Source organism: Engystomops pustulosus, chromosome 1, assembly GCF_040894005.1.
Source record: "Engystomops pustulosus chromosome 1, aEngPut4.maternal, whole genome shotgun sequence".
Lineage (NCBI taxonomy): Eukaryota > Metazoa > Chordata > Amphibia > Anura > Leptodactylidae > Engystomops > Engystomops pustulosus.
In genome coordinates this window covers 277,812,510-277,826,688 of record NC_092411.1, presented here as the reverse complement: position 1 = coordinate 277,826,688, position 14,179 = coordinate 277,812,510, and the positions used below count along the sequence as shown (strand labels likewise).

General features: G+C 43.5%; 1 protein-coding gene across 2 annotated transcripts in view; it reads left to right on the top strand.

Moving 5' to 3' along the window:
• CTNNA2 (catenin alpha 2) overlaps positions 1 to 14,179 on the top strand; it is a 1,396,423-nt gene that overhangs the window by 1,279,595 nt on the left and 102,649 nt on the right. The gene's annotated exons all lie outside the window — the stretch shown is intronic.

Genomic DNA, 14,179 nt, shown 5'->3' with positions numbered 1-14,179 from the left:
TGGGCCTTGTTGGTTGAACAGTCTGATCGCAGCGGGGAGGAATGACCTCCCCTTTCACACATAAGGTGAAGCAGTCGGTCAATGAAGATGCTACCAAATGTGTCAAGAGGACCCTACAGGACAGAGCTGGCTTTCCTAATTAGTTGCCCAGTTTGCTCCTCTCCTTAGCCGAGATGCTGCTTCCCCAACAGACGACACTAAAGAAGATGGCTGATGCCACTACAGAGTTGAAGAAGGTTTTAAGAAGTACCTCAGACTCTTAGTGCAGGTACAGCCTGCTCTAAACCTTATGGTGAAGTGCGTTTATGTTCTCTGCCCAATCCAGTTTATTGTTGAGGAGGACACCCAAGTACTTAAAGGACTTCACTACCTCACTTCCTTATAAGGAAACATCCTCTCACTGCATGTCTTCATGTTACTCTTCTATGATATTGTGAGTATTTAACATACTTAATAAAAGAACAGTTCAGAAGACATGGTGAGGGTCATTCTCAATAGTTTGGTAATAGTGACAGAGGACCATTAATAAATGCACTATACATCTTTTTATTTCACACTGGAAACATCGGATCAGATTCTCCATCCTATGGACAATATGGTCCATGGATGACTGATAGATCATATTTTGGTTAATTTATATCCTTATTTAGAACTTGTACCATTCCTAGAGTAGGGGAGGTTCTACCATCACCAGGAGACAGCAGGCATCATCTACACCTAGAAGAGAGGTGATTCTACCATTACCATATACAGAGGGTATCATTCATTACACCTAAAGGAGAGGAGCTTCTACGATTGCCTAGACAGGGGGCATCCACTACACCTGGAAGAGAGGTGGTTTTACCATCACCATATACAGAGTGCATCATTCACTACAACTCAAGGAGAGGAGTTTCTACAATTGCCTAGACAGGGGGCATCCTCTACACCTAGAGGAGAGGTGGTTCTGCCATCATCATAGACATGAGACGTCCTCTATACCTGGAAGAGAGGCATTTCTACTATTGCCATAGACAGGGCCATCCACATTCCCTAGAAGAGAGTCTATTCTACAATTGTCATATACAGGGAGCATCCTCTACACCTAGAGGAGAGGCAGCTCTACCATCACCATAGACAGGGGGAATCCTCTATGCCAAGAGGAGAGATAATTCTACCATCATCATAGACAGGAGGCATCCTCTACACCTAGAGGAGAGGCGGTTCTACCATCACCATAGACAGGGGGTATCCTCTACACCTAGAGGGGAGGAGGCTCTACCATCACCATAGACAGGAGGCATCATCTACACCTAGAGGAGAGGCAGTTCTACCATCACCATAGACAGGGGGCATCCTCTACACCTAGAGGGGAGGAGGTTCTACCATCACCATAGACAGAGGGCATCTTCTGCGCCTAGAGGAGAGGAGGTTCTATCATCACCATAGACAGGGGCATCCTCTACACCTAGCGGAGAGGAGGTTCTACCATCACCATAGACAGGGGGCATCCTCTACACCTAGAGGAGAGGCAGTTCTACCATCACCATAGACAGGGGGCATCCTCTACACCTAGATGAGAGTAGGTTCTACCCTCACCATAGACATGGGCATCCTCTACACCTAGAGGAGAGGAGGTTCTACCATCATCATAGACAGGGGGTATCCTCTACACCTAGAGGAGAGGAGGTTATATCATCACCATAGACATGGGCATCCTCTACACCTAGAGGAGAGGAGGTTCTACCATCATCATAGACAATGGGAATCCTCTACACCTAGAGCAGAGGAGGTTCTACCATCACCATAGACAGGGGACATCCTCTACATCTAAAGGAAAGGAGGTTCTACCATCACCATAGACAGAGGGCATCCTCTGCGCCTAGAGGAGAGGAGGTTCTATCATCACCATAGACAGGGGCATCCTCTACACCTAGCGGAGAGGAGGTTCTACCATCACCATAGACAGGGGGCATCCTCTACACCTAGAGGAGAGGCTGTTCTACCATCACCATAGACAGGGGGCATCCTCTACACCTAGATGAGAGTAGGTTCTACCCTCACCATAGACATGGGCATCCTCTACACCTAGAGGAGAGGAGGTTCTACCATCACCATAGACAGGGGGTATCCTCTACACCTAGAGGAGAGGAGGTTATATCATCACCATAGACATGGGCATCCTCTACACCTAGAGGAGAGGAGGTTCTACCATCATCATAGACAATGGGAATCCTCTACACCTAGAGCAGAGGAGGTTCTACCATCACCATAGACAGGGGACATCCTCTACATCTAAAGGAAAGGAGGTTCTACCATCACCATAGACAGAGGGCATCCTCTGCGCCTAGAGGAGAGGAGGTTCTATCATCACCATAGACAGGGGCATCCTCTACACCTAGCGGAGAGGAGGTTCTACCATCACCATAGACAGGGGGCATCCTCTACACCTAGAGGAGAGGAGGTTCTACCATCACCATAGACAGGGGGCATCCTCTACACCTAGATGAGAGTAGGTTCTACCCTCACCATAGACATGGGCATCCTCTACACCTAGAGGAGAGGAGGTTCTACCATCACCATAGACAGGGGGTATCCTCTACACCTAGAGGAGAGGAGGTTATATCATCACCATAGACATGGGCATCCTCTACACCTAGAGGAGAGGAGGTTCTACCATCATCATAGACAACGGGAATCCTCTACACCTAGAGCAGAGGAGGTTCTACCATTGACATAGAAAATATTTTTTTAATGTAAGAGCAATCAGGCTATGGGTCTCTCTGCTTCAAGTTGTTGTTATGGAGGATGCCTTCCACATGTTCAAGAGAGACCTGGATGCCTTTCACAAGTTATGGGAAGAAAAACATTTGTTCAACAGGTTGGTCTTGATGCACCTGTGTCTTTTTCCAACCTTATCAACCATGTAACTATAAAATACCATTGGGAGGCTCTACATGATCACTTCATTAATAATCTACAGCTTGTTTTTTTCAAATAAACATTTAACCAAATCAAAATGTACTGCTCATTGTAATCAATTGATTTGGTGAAAGCAAAAAAAAAGCAAAAAAAAAAACAACAACAGAAAAAACAACCTACCTTTCCCATTGTATCACAGAACGACTAATCACCACAATTTAATCTGTAAATTGTAATATAATAATAATAGTGATCAGCATCTTCGGCTCCTCTGCCTTATACTTATGATTATACATCTTCATGGTTAAAATCTAATTATCTTGTTCTGGGTAGAACATGTCTGAATCACCAAAAGTGAATGGGAAGAAAGAAGTTTTCCAGTGGAGCTCGGTGCGGTAATTAGTCTTCACGCATGTGTTAAATATTCTTTCATGCTCTTCCAACCGGAAAAAAAATAGAAAGATTCCTAATGATTCCAAATCAACAAAACAATAATGCTGAAGGGAATTCTCAGTAATGAAACATAATTAAAATATATTTTTTTGCTTTTTTTTTTTCTACATCTGATGCTCGCGGAGCCTCGTCTTGTTCTTTCATGTCACTCTCCGCTAATGTTATTATATCCCGAACAATGGTGTTTAATCAGTTTGAACAGGTGTCACTTTCTATGACAGTAATTTGTCAATTTCTTACAGTTAATTGTAAAACCAAAGTAGCATCGGTATTATATGCGGTGTATAAAAGAAGGCTATTGAAGCCTGTTACCGTATATACTCGAGTATAAGCCGACCCGAGTATAAGCCGAGACCCCTAATTTTACCACAAAAAACTGGGAAAACCTATTGACTCGAGTATAAGCCGAGGGTGGGAAATGCATTGGTCACAGACCCCCCAGTATATAGCCAGCCAGCCCCCAGTAGTATACAGCCCAGCCTGCCCACAGTAGTATACAGCCCAGCCTGCCCACAGTAGTATACAGCCAAGCCAGCCCCCAGTAGTATACAGCACAGCCTGCCCACAGTAGTATACAGCCAAGCCAGCCCCCAGTAGTATACAGCACAGCCTGCCCACAGTAGTATACAGCACAGCCTGCCCCCAGTAGTATACAGCACAGCCTGCCCCCAGTAGTATACAGCACAGCCTGCCCCCAGTAGTATACAGCACAGCCTGCCCCCAGTAGTATACAGCACAGCCTGCCCCCAGTAGTATACAGCACAGCCTGCCCCCAGTAGTATACAGCACAGCCTGCCCCCAGTAGTATACAGCACAGCCTGCCCCCAGTAGTATACAGCCTGCCAGCCCCCAGTAGTATACAGCACAGCCTGCCCCCAGTAGTATACAGCACAGCCTGCCCACAGTAGTATACAGCCCAGCCTGCCCACAGTAGTATACACCCCAGCCTGCCCACAGTAGTATACAGCCCAGCCTGCCCACAGTAGTATACAGCCCAGCCTGCCCACAGTAGTATACAGCACAGCCTGCCCCCAGTAGTATACAGCACAGCCGGCCCCAGTAGTATACAGCACAGCCTGCCCCCAGTAGTATACAGCCGTGCCCCCAGCAGAATAAAAAAAATAAAGTTATATACTCACCGTGCGCCCCGATGCGCAGCGCTGCTCCCCCGATGGCATCGCGGCTCCTCTTCTTCCTTCGGCTTGCTGGGCGCCGTCATGTTCTTCTCGCGGGCGGCGCCTAGTATGACGCGCCGCTGCTGACGTCATACTAGGCGCCGCCCGAGAGAAGAGCATGGCGGCGCCCAGCACGCTGAAGGAAGAAGAACAGCCGGGAAGCCAGAAGAGGAGCCGTGATGACATCGGGGGAGCAGCGCTGCGCATCGGGGCCACCGGAGGGTGAGTATATAAGTTTATTTTTTTTTTTTGTCAATTTTAGTCAGTATTGACTCGTGTATAAGCCGAGGGGACGTTTTTCAGCACATTTTTTGTGCTGAAAAACTCGGCTTATACACGAGTATATAGGGTATGTAATTTTTTTAATTAAAGGGACAGGAAACCTAGAAAGGTTCAGAATCTTGGTACTGGATGTAGAGTCGAGATGGACTGTGAACCCATTATATGATATGTGAAGGCATTGTTATATAAAAGACAATAAAGGATGATTTGTTAAAGGGATATTGAGGGCTGAATGAACAATAATAAGCCAGGTCATTAGTAGTTGATAGGTGGGGGGTGCAACATCGGGCTCTCCTGTCGATAAGCTAAATGCAGCGGTGGCATTGTCTTACTTCACCATAGTCGGAGCAGAAAACATAAAGATGCATCCAAAATGTTTTGCTCTGTCAGCAGAATTGCTGAAGCAGCTCTCATTCACTGTACCTACAGCTCTGCCATCTTTATGAGGGCATACTACTTATTCCTGTGCTAACTTTAGTGTTCTGTTAGACTACAAATTAGAAACCCCTTGAAGACTTGTGTGTCCAGCAGTAATCCTTATTATCTGGCCCCTAGCAAGAGAGTAGACTCCCATTCTGTGAAAGTTGTAGAAAATCTGCATTATGGCAAAATGGCTAGAAAAAACAAAGAAAGAAAAAAAATTATATGTTAAAAAGGTCCAGTGTAATAATTGGTAATTAACAGAGATGAGCTAGCATACTCGTCCGAGCTTGATGCCCATTCGAGTATTAGCGTACTCGAAGCGGCTTGCTGCTAGGACGAGTATTTCAACCGCTCGAGGACTGCTCGAGTCAATGCAAATTGTCTTTTGATAAGTTAGCAGATGTATGGAAACATCTGCAATGTGTTCTTCACTGTGTTCTTCACTTAAATGATCCTGTGTTCACTGAAGAACACATTGCAAATGTTTCCATACATCTGCTAACTTATCAGAAGAATGGTGTTCTTCACAATAGTATGTGAAGAACAATATGTATGAAGATTCTGCACTCGTGTCTTCTGATAAGTTAGCAGATGTATGGAAACATTTGCAATGTGTTCTTCAGTGAACACAGGATCATTTAAGTGAAGAACACAGTGAAGAACACATTGCAGATGTTTCCATACATCTGCTAACTTATCAGAAGACATTGGGGGTCATTTACTAAGGGCCCGATTCGCGTTTTCCCGACGTGTTACCCGAATATTTCCGTTTTGCGCCGATTGTACCTGAATTGCCCCGGGTTTTTGGCGCACGCGATCGGAATTTGGCGCATCGGCGCCGGTATGCACGCGACGGAAATCGGGGGGCGTGGCCGAACGAAAACCCGACGTATTCGGAAAAACCGCCGCATTTAAAAAAAAATTTGTGTCGCGAAAATTTCACTCACCTTCATCTTGGATAGGCCGGTGTATTTCGAGGCATTCCAGCGGACTTCAGCGCAGCAGCGCCACCTGGTGGACGGCGGAGGAACTGCATTGATGAATCCCGGCCGGACCCGAATCCAGCGCAGAGAACGCGCCGCTGGATCGCGAACGGACCAGGTAAGTAAATGTGCCCCATTATTTCTCAATAAAATGACACATTGAAAAAAGTTTTTTTCTTGAATAACGAGCACTCGAGCATTTTAGTGCTCGCTCAACTCTAGTAATTAAATTTAACTTTCTTTTTGCATAATCTTTTTAAACATCAAAATTTAGTTTGGGGAAACTTGTTGTATTTTGGGAGTAATAACGTTTCTTTTGAAGAAGGATACCCTAAATAGCCTTTGTGCCTGTATCATACCATGGCAGTTTATTGGCAGACAAGACATAAAAACAATACCTGACACACGTAAAAGAATTGGCGACTTTGAAGCCCTCTTGTGTTTTGCGTGCCACTTGTTTGTAACATGCAATTTTTAAGATCTATAGAATAGTGTTGAGATGGAAACATGCTCCATTAAAAAAAAAATCATTAACTTTTTTGTAAAAATTGTACTGTTTAAGGTTGACATTATACCGTGCTATAAGTAAATTACCTGGAGTAGGAATATTTTTAGGCAAGAGAAGCACATGTAATATATGAAAAATATATGTATATCGCTATAAATACGAAGTACAAAACCAGCTGTAAGCTTGAAAGCAACAGGCAGTTTTTGATACAAAAGACAGAGAAGGATTCTGGAAAAATATGCAAAGTTTTCACAGATGGGATAAAGAAAACCATGGCTCTTTTAGCTACCTTGTATGTCTGCTCCCTTGACATCAAGCATGACCTTCGGGAAGCCTAATAACATGATGCAGGATTAAAATCAAAGCAACATATCTATTCCAAAAGGAACAGACTCCCACCTATAGGCAGCACCTATAGGGAACTGTTTTGGCTGGGTGAGAGGCTTGTGACTAGTTTTGGGAAGAACTTTGGGAGTTCTCCTTACAGAGACTGCCAATTAAGGCCACCATGTAGTGGAGTCTTATAGCCATGGATGCTCCACTAGGGGAATTCTGGGAAAATATAAAAGTTTTCCAGCATGGAATAAGGAAAACCAGGCCTCTTTCAGCTACCTTGTATAGCAGCCCCATGACCAGGGGCGTAACGTGAGGGGGTGCAGAGGTTGCGGTCGCACCAGGGTCCAAGAGGTTTAGGGGGCCCTTATGGTGTCACTTTCCCATATGAGAAGACTATTACTATAAACCATACATTATAGTCGGGGGCCTGGCACAGACTTTGCACTGGGGCCCATCAGCTTCTAGTTACGCCACTGCCCTTGACATCAAGCATGACCTACAAGAGGCCTTATGACATAATGTGGGATTAATAGAAAGAGGCACAGTTTTATTTCACCTTATATATTTAGCAATTTATGTACTGTACAGTTTTTTCAACATTGTAATATGTTTTTTAACACCGGATCAAAGTGATTTTTCTTCAGCTCAATAAACCACAAAAAAATAAAGCAAACCAAGGTATAGGACGGCACAGGAACGACATAAACTGGGAATAAAGCAAAAAATTCCAAATAAAAATCTTGTAGTGAGTGCATTACTGATGTATATTTGGCGTAACACCTTCCCAAGTCATCACCAACTTCTCCAGAAACCCACTAAACCGAGGTCACTGTGAAGTGGTTATGCAATGTGATCAAAACATAACTGAAAACCTCGAGTTTCTCTTGAAAATGTATCTTAGCGGCAATAGATCATTGTATAACGCGTGGATGTGTGGTCCAGATCTTTTTTCTCTCCCAATGATGCTCCCACCCATTTATTAATGGTCCCCCATGACAGATGCTATTCCTAGTATTACTCAATGGACTGTTTTCAAAATGCTGTCAGTGTTGTTATGGGTGAATAAAGTGGACATCACGTAGCATCCATCAGAGTGATTCATTAAGCTGTAGCAGCTGTAAAGGCAACTCATAGTGTGTAATGAGGCATCATAATCTATATATACAAGATATGAATAGATGTGCAATCTTTGACTATGTTTATCTCACCGGCTCTTCTTCCGGTTCACTCAGTATGTAGAATATAGCGCAATGTTCATGCTTTCACATCTGTCATATTTACGTGGAAATTGAAAGATAAGCAACAAAAGGACATACAAACAACATCATAGAGGCAGAGGAAAAGTAGCTACAGGCAGCCTTGAAAAGAAAACCCCCATCTCTTGGTTGGTCCCATCTCTTTTTCTGTTGGGTTGTTAAAACATGTCCAGGAATTTAGAGGTTCGAAGCACGGGGTTAGAAGCCAACACCAGAACGTTCTTTCCTGGTTATCAAAACTTGACACTATTGTATCATAGTAGTTTAGGCTAAAGTCCAAACTATAACTCTATGGTACTGGTTTAGAGGATTGCAAAAATACAATTGTAGGACTTATGCCCACTAGCCAAGAAGTGGGGAACATTTCCTTTTGGACTGAAATATCTCAGTCAGAATAAATTCTTAAATTAATACTTGTGAATAACAAGAATTGTTTTGTCACAGGGAATGACAATCTTTTGGAAAATGAAGGCGATCTTCGCTTGAACCATTTCAATAGTCAAAGGAGTTGTTCAAGTGTTATAAAAATTTAGGAACCGGGCTAGGAAAAAAAAATCTGGGGGCCCTTGCATCTGAGCGGACTCACTAAAGAATGGAGAATGTGCACCATTATGTACATATTGGGGCACATGTACTTACGTTGTCACTGGAATTCACAGAAAGTGCATTGTCCGACGATCATGCATTGTGCCTCGATTCACTGAGATCGTGCGCCCGATATCCTGCATGTGTCGCTTCCCCGCTCAGGTCCGACAGAGTTCACCATCTTTAAATGGTGCATGTAATTGCTTGGGCCTGCGACACAATTTGAAAGTTAAATCCCGTGCTCAGTCCGAATCAGTCAGATTGTCCGACGGCACGTCCCCCCCCCCCCAATTTGTATCTCATGAAAGCCAGGCCAGCTGCGCCAAAAATGATTGCGTGCGACACAATCCCAGCGCAGACACCTCTAAAATACCATTCCAAGCCGTGTTATTCCCAGAAAAAGTGCAAAGTCCGACAGAAGTGAGCAGCGCGGCCCTTATTATTATTCTACACATTGTACAGACATGCGCTGCACTTTCGTCAGACTGTTTTCGAGGTTCGCAAAGTTTGACAGGTATTTAACAGGTGTCTGTGCTGGGATTGTGCTGCACATGATCGGATTTTGGTGCAGCTACGCTGCTTTCATGCGACAGAAATCGGGGGGTTTAGCGTCGGATGATCCGACTGATTCGGACTGAGCGCGGGATTTAACTTTTAAATTGTGTCGCACGCCAAGCACTTACATGCACCCGGAAGAAGAAGGTGAACTCTGTCAGACCTGAGCGGGGGAGTGACACATGCAGGATATCAGGCGCACGATCTTAGGGAATCACGGACAATGCACTTTAGCAAACACAGCGGGACCGTGTAAGTAAATGTGCCCCAATATGTATAAAACAGTGCACATCTTCCACAGTACACAGCATGAATCGGCAGCTGAGATAATTAATGTTGGGGGAGGAGGAGGGGACAGCAAAACAACAGGACTATGGATCTCTCATATCTAATTCCTGCTGTGTACTTCCCTACTGGGACAGTATTGTCTATAAATGTACATCTGTGTGCGTGTGTGTTAGAGTATATAAATGTGTGAGTAAAAGATATATATAATTTTTGAAAAGGAAGGGGCCCTCATTCAGAGATCTGCTCTGTGGCCCTGCCTCTCTTATTTACGCCCCTGGTGTCAGGAACTGCTGCTCGGGGAGCTCAGGGAGCAATTGGAGATAGACAGGAAGGAGGGCAAACTTTTACAATAATACCCAACACCAAAAATGAAAAAAATATTTGAAAAACCCTTTATTTACAAGCATTTGCCAGATCACATCTCCCGTATGCTATCAAATTGTATACCCCATGATCTTTATTCCAGACATCCGCTGATAGAGACTCAAAAACCGCCTCAAATATTGAAGAGGCTTAATGATCATTTCAGTCTTTGCATAGGCAAAAATTATTGAAATTAGCATACACTTATTCTTCTGAATCGTAGCTAATTAATTTTCACTGATTCGGCTTTTCCTCCATCAAAATAGTTTAGGTGGCACGAGTTGTGATATATAATTCCTCTAGAACTACTTCAGTCTCTTTCAATTGGAAACCACTGGGCTCCTTTGATAAGCCCTAATTAAAATGCATGCATTGAATTTTAATTTGATTAACTTGCAGATTTTTTTTTTTTCCCTTCATTTTCCGATCTCCTGTTTAGAGATAACCTTTTTTAATTCCAGTTTTCAAAAAGGTCAATTATGATTTTTTTTTTCTTTCAAAAGCCGTGAGCGTTTTAAGAATATGTAGAAAATAAACGTCGGCTGATTGAAAGTGACATAAACAGGAAAAAATGTAATGACATTTAAATATAGGTCACGCTCCATTACATGCATGGTGCACTGTGGAACAGACTGCAAGGGGATAAAAAGGTCCTTCTATGTTGAAATCATTGTTGAATGTTGCCATCTGGATTTCAGGCGCTTGTATTTATATAGTATTTCATGCACATCTAACATGTTTAGGGTGTAGAAATGCATTAGTCAATGTGACACTCCAGTAATCTTTGCTAAGTTACCGTTAAAGGAAATCTACCACAAGCTGGTAGACGTATTAAACTACAAATACTTACCTATGCTCCTCTTGATGTTGATCCTGCAGGTGTCCTTCTCTAAGCTTGACATGTCGGGATCATCTAGAAAAGAAAGTTATAATTAGCAGCCCGGAGCGCAGGGACAAGATGTCCGGCACTCCGGGCTGCTAATTATTCACACCCTCTCCTTCCCCCATGTTGGGAGAGGGAAGTGACATCACGTGAGAGGCGTGCACTCACGCTTCCTCCGTAATAGGTGCCTCCCCCTCCCATGTTGTTCAGAGGGGTGACATGACGCGTGCATAATTAACAGCCTGGAGCGCCAGACATCTCATACCCATGCTAAGGGCTGCTAACTATACGTTTCTTTTCTAGGTGAACCTGGCATGTCAAGCTCATGCCTTTATCAGGATAATAATCTTTCATGTCTGAAAATAATTATGTTTGAATATATTTAAGACAAAAGGAAACAGTGGCTTCTGCTGCTTAAAGGAAACCTACCACTTGCTGGTATTAAACTGCAAATACTTACCTACGCTCCTCCTGATGTTGACCCTGGCGGTGTCCTTCTCTAAGCTTGACACGTCGGGATTGTCTAGAAAAAATAAATTATAATTAGCAGCCTTGAACATGAGTACGAGATGTCTGGCACTCCGGGATGCTAATTATGCATGCCCCCTGTGTGATGTCACCTTCCTCTCCAACATTGGAGAGGGAGGCACCTATCACGCAGAAAGCTTGAGTTCACACCTCTCACATGATGTCACCTCCCTCTCCCAGCATGGGGGAGTAAGATGCAGTGGTGTGCATAATTAGCAGCCCGGAGTGCTGGACATCTCATACCCATGCTCAAGACTGCTAATTATAAGTTTTGTTTCTAGGTGTTCCCGACATGTCAAGCTTAGAGAAGGACACTGCCAGGATCAACATCAAGAGGAGCATAGGTAAGTATTTGTAGTTTAATATGTCTACTAGTTAGTGGTAGATTTATTTCAACCAGCCAAAAGTCACTGTTTCCAAAAATATGATGTGAATGAAGCCTTAAACAGTAATTTTAGAATGAAATGCTGATAATTAGGGGGAAATGAGGATTAGAAGAGACAAAGTAAGTAAGGAAGAATTATGTTTCTCTGATTGCATAAGAGATGGAGAAAGTAACTTACATTTGACAATTAAAAGAGGTGATGTGATGAGCTCCTGCTCTCGCGGCTTTATTTCCATATGCAGTAATATTCTCGGACCATGCTGACAAATCAACAGGGCACGTCTCCATCAGAACTAGGAATGTTGCGCTGCTAACGCCGGTTTTCAGAAGAATCAAAGCCTTTAAGGTTCAACATTGTGAAGGTTCTAATAGAGGTTCCTACGAACCAGCAGAGGAAATCAGCACTGCCATAGAAACAGAGTAGTTGTGATAGAAATCATTACAATGAGAAACTACTCCCGTCTGTGGTTCGGTATAAAGCCGCATTTCATTAAAAACCTATTTGTTAAAGCGTTTTCAATAAGGAAGAATTATTTCATCAGAGTGAAACGATTGTGTTGTGATTGCTCAGCAATAAGCTGCTGTTGTGATGTGACATTACTACAAGGCTGTGCGCTGAGACAAGTGTGTGCTCGCTTCTGCACTCGCTATGTGTCTGTACTCTCGTCTCAGCTTTCATCCTTTCATTATTCTTTCCTTTCCCTCTCGTCCTCTTTTTTCTGTTTTCCTTCTCTTCTCTTACTCTATTACCCCAATGCTACTCTTATTCGCTCTCTTCTTTCTTCTCTGTTTGTTACTCCATATTTCCACTATACTTTTTTCTCTTTCTTAGGCCCCATTCACACAACCATCGAGGCAATGTATTCCAGCCGTGCGGCTCTATTTTACATTTTCGTCTCCTGCCGCCTACGTATGCCCGATCAGCTACAGGCATACATTCGTGTGAATGCAGTGTGATTTCTCCAGTCTTGTATTTCGGTTCTGTATGAACCCATGGCTGGGTGACTATTGGCTGGCTGACAGAATGCACCTCCCACTGGTTCTGGATACTGCACGTATATACGGCAGCATATGGTGCACAACCGCATGCAGCATGTATACAACCCATATTTTATACATTCCCATAGACTTCTCTGGGGCATACGGAACAGAAATACATAAGAAAATTGTACATGCGCTATATTTTTATATGGATTTCTCGCGATACGGTGGGCAAAACAGCCATATAAATGGATGGCGTATTGCCCAAAATAAATGGGGTCATTTTATACCCATATATACGGCCATTGTCATACGTTCGTGTGAATGCAGCATCACTCTGCTTCTAGCTACCTTCCCCCTTTCTTTATCTGTCCCTTTATTCCTTCCAATCTTTTTGCATTTTTCTATTCATCATCCCTTGTTTCCTTATTTTCTTTCTGTATCTCTACTATCATTTCCCTCCCCTTACTTCAAATCTTTTCTCCCCCTCTTTCTCTCAATCTTCACATCTTTTATATTAACTTTTATTTTCTTTCTCTGTACTGCTCTTACTCTCTGTTTCCTCATCGCTTACCATCTCATATTCTACCTTTTTTCACCTCCCTTTTTCTCTCACTTAAAGGGAACCTGTTATCAGGAAGGTCATTTTTATATGATGACAGTTTCCAATAGCTTCTAGCACAGTGGTGGCGAACCTATGGCACGGGTGCCAGAGGCGGCACTCGGAGACCTTTTTGTGGGCACCCGGGCCATTGCCCCAGGACACCAGACAAGACTCAAAGAATTTTCCTGCAGTTCCAAGCAACTTAAAAGATGCTGCTTTCAGTCATATTTTGAAACTCACTTCCCTACTTGGTACTGTAGGAAGAGAGAGAATTAGACAAGGTCGAATTATTTTTGGAGGACCTCCTGCTGGCCACACGATTCTCTGTGTACAGAGGGAAACTGGAAAGAAGCTAAAATGATGAAAATTTTCCATCTTTCTACTTTGTTGCTGTCCTTAGAGGCCAATATGCTTGAAAGTTGTTGAACAGGGAGCAATAAGTTACTGCTTTAATTTTTGGCTGGCACCTCGCGATAAATAAGCAGGGTTTTTCGGTTGTAGTTTGGGCACTCGGCCTCTAAAAGGTTCGCCATCACTGTTCTAGCATGTTGATTTACAAAAAATACCTATGTGGTGCATCTGGATAATTTGAATGCTTATTAATCTTTTCTTTAACATTATATGCTCCCTACCAGTAGGGTGCGGTGAGTCCCAGGTAAATGGTGGACAATGCAAAGGAGAATTGCTTGC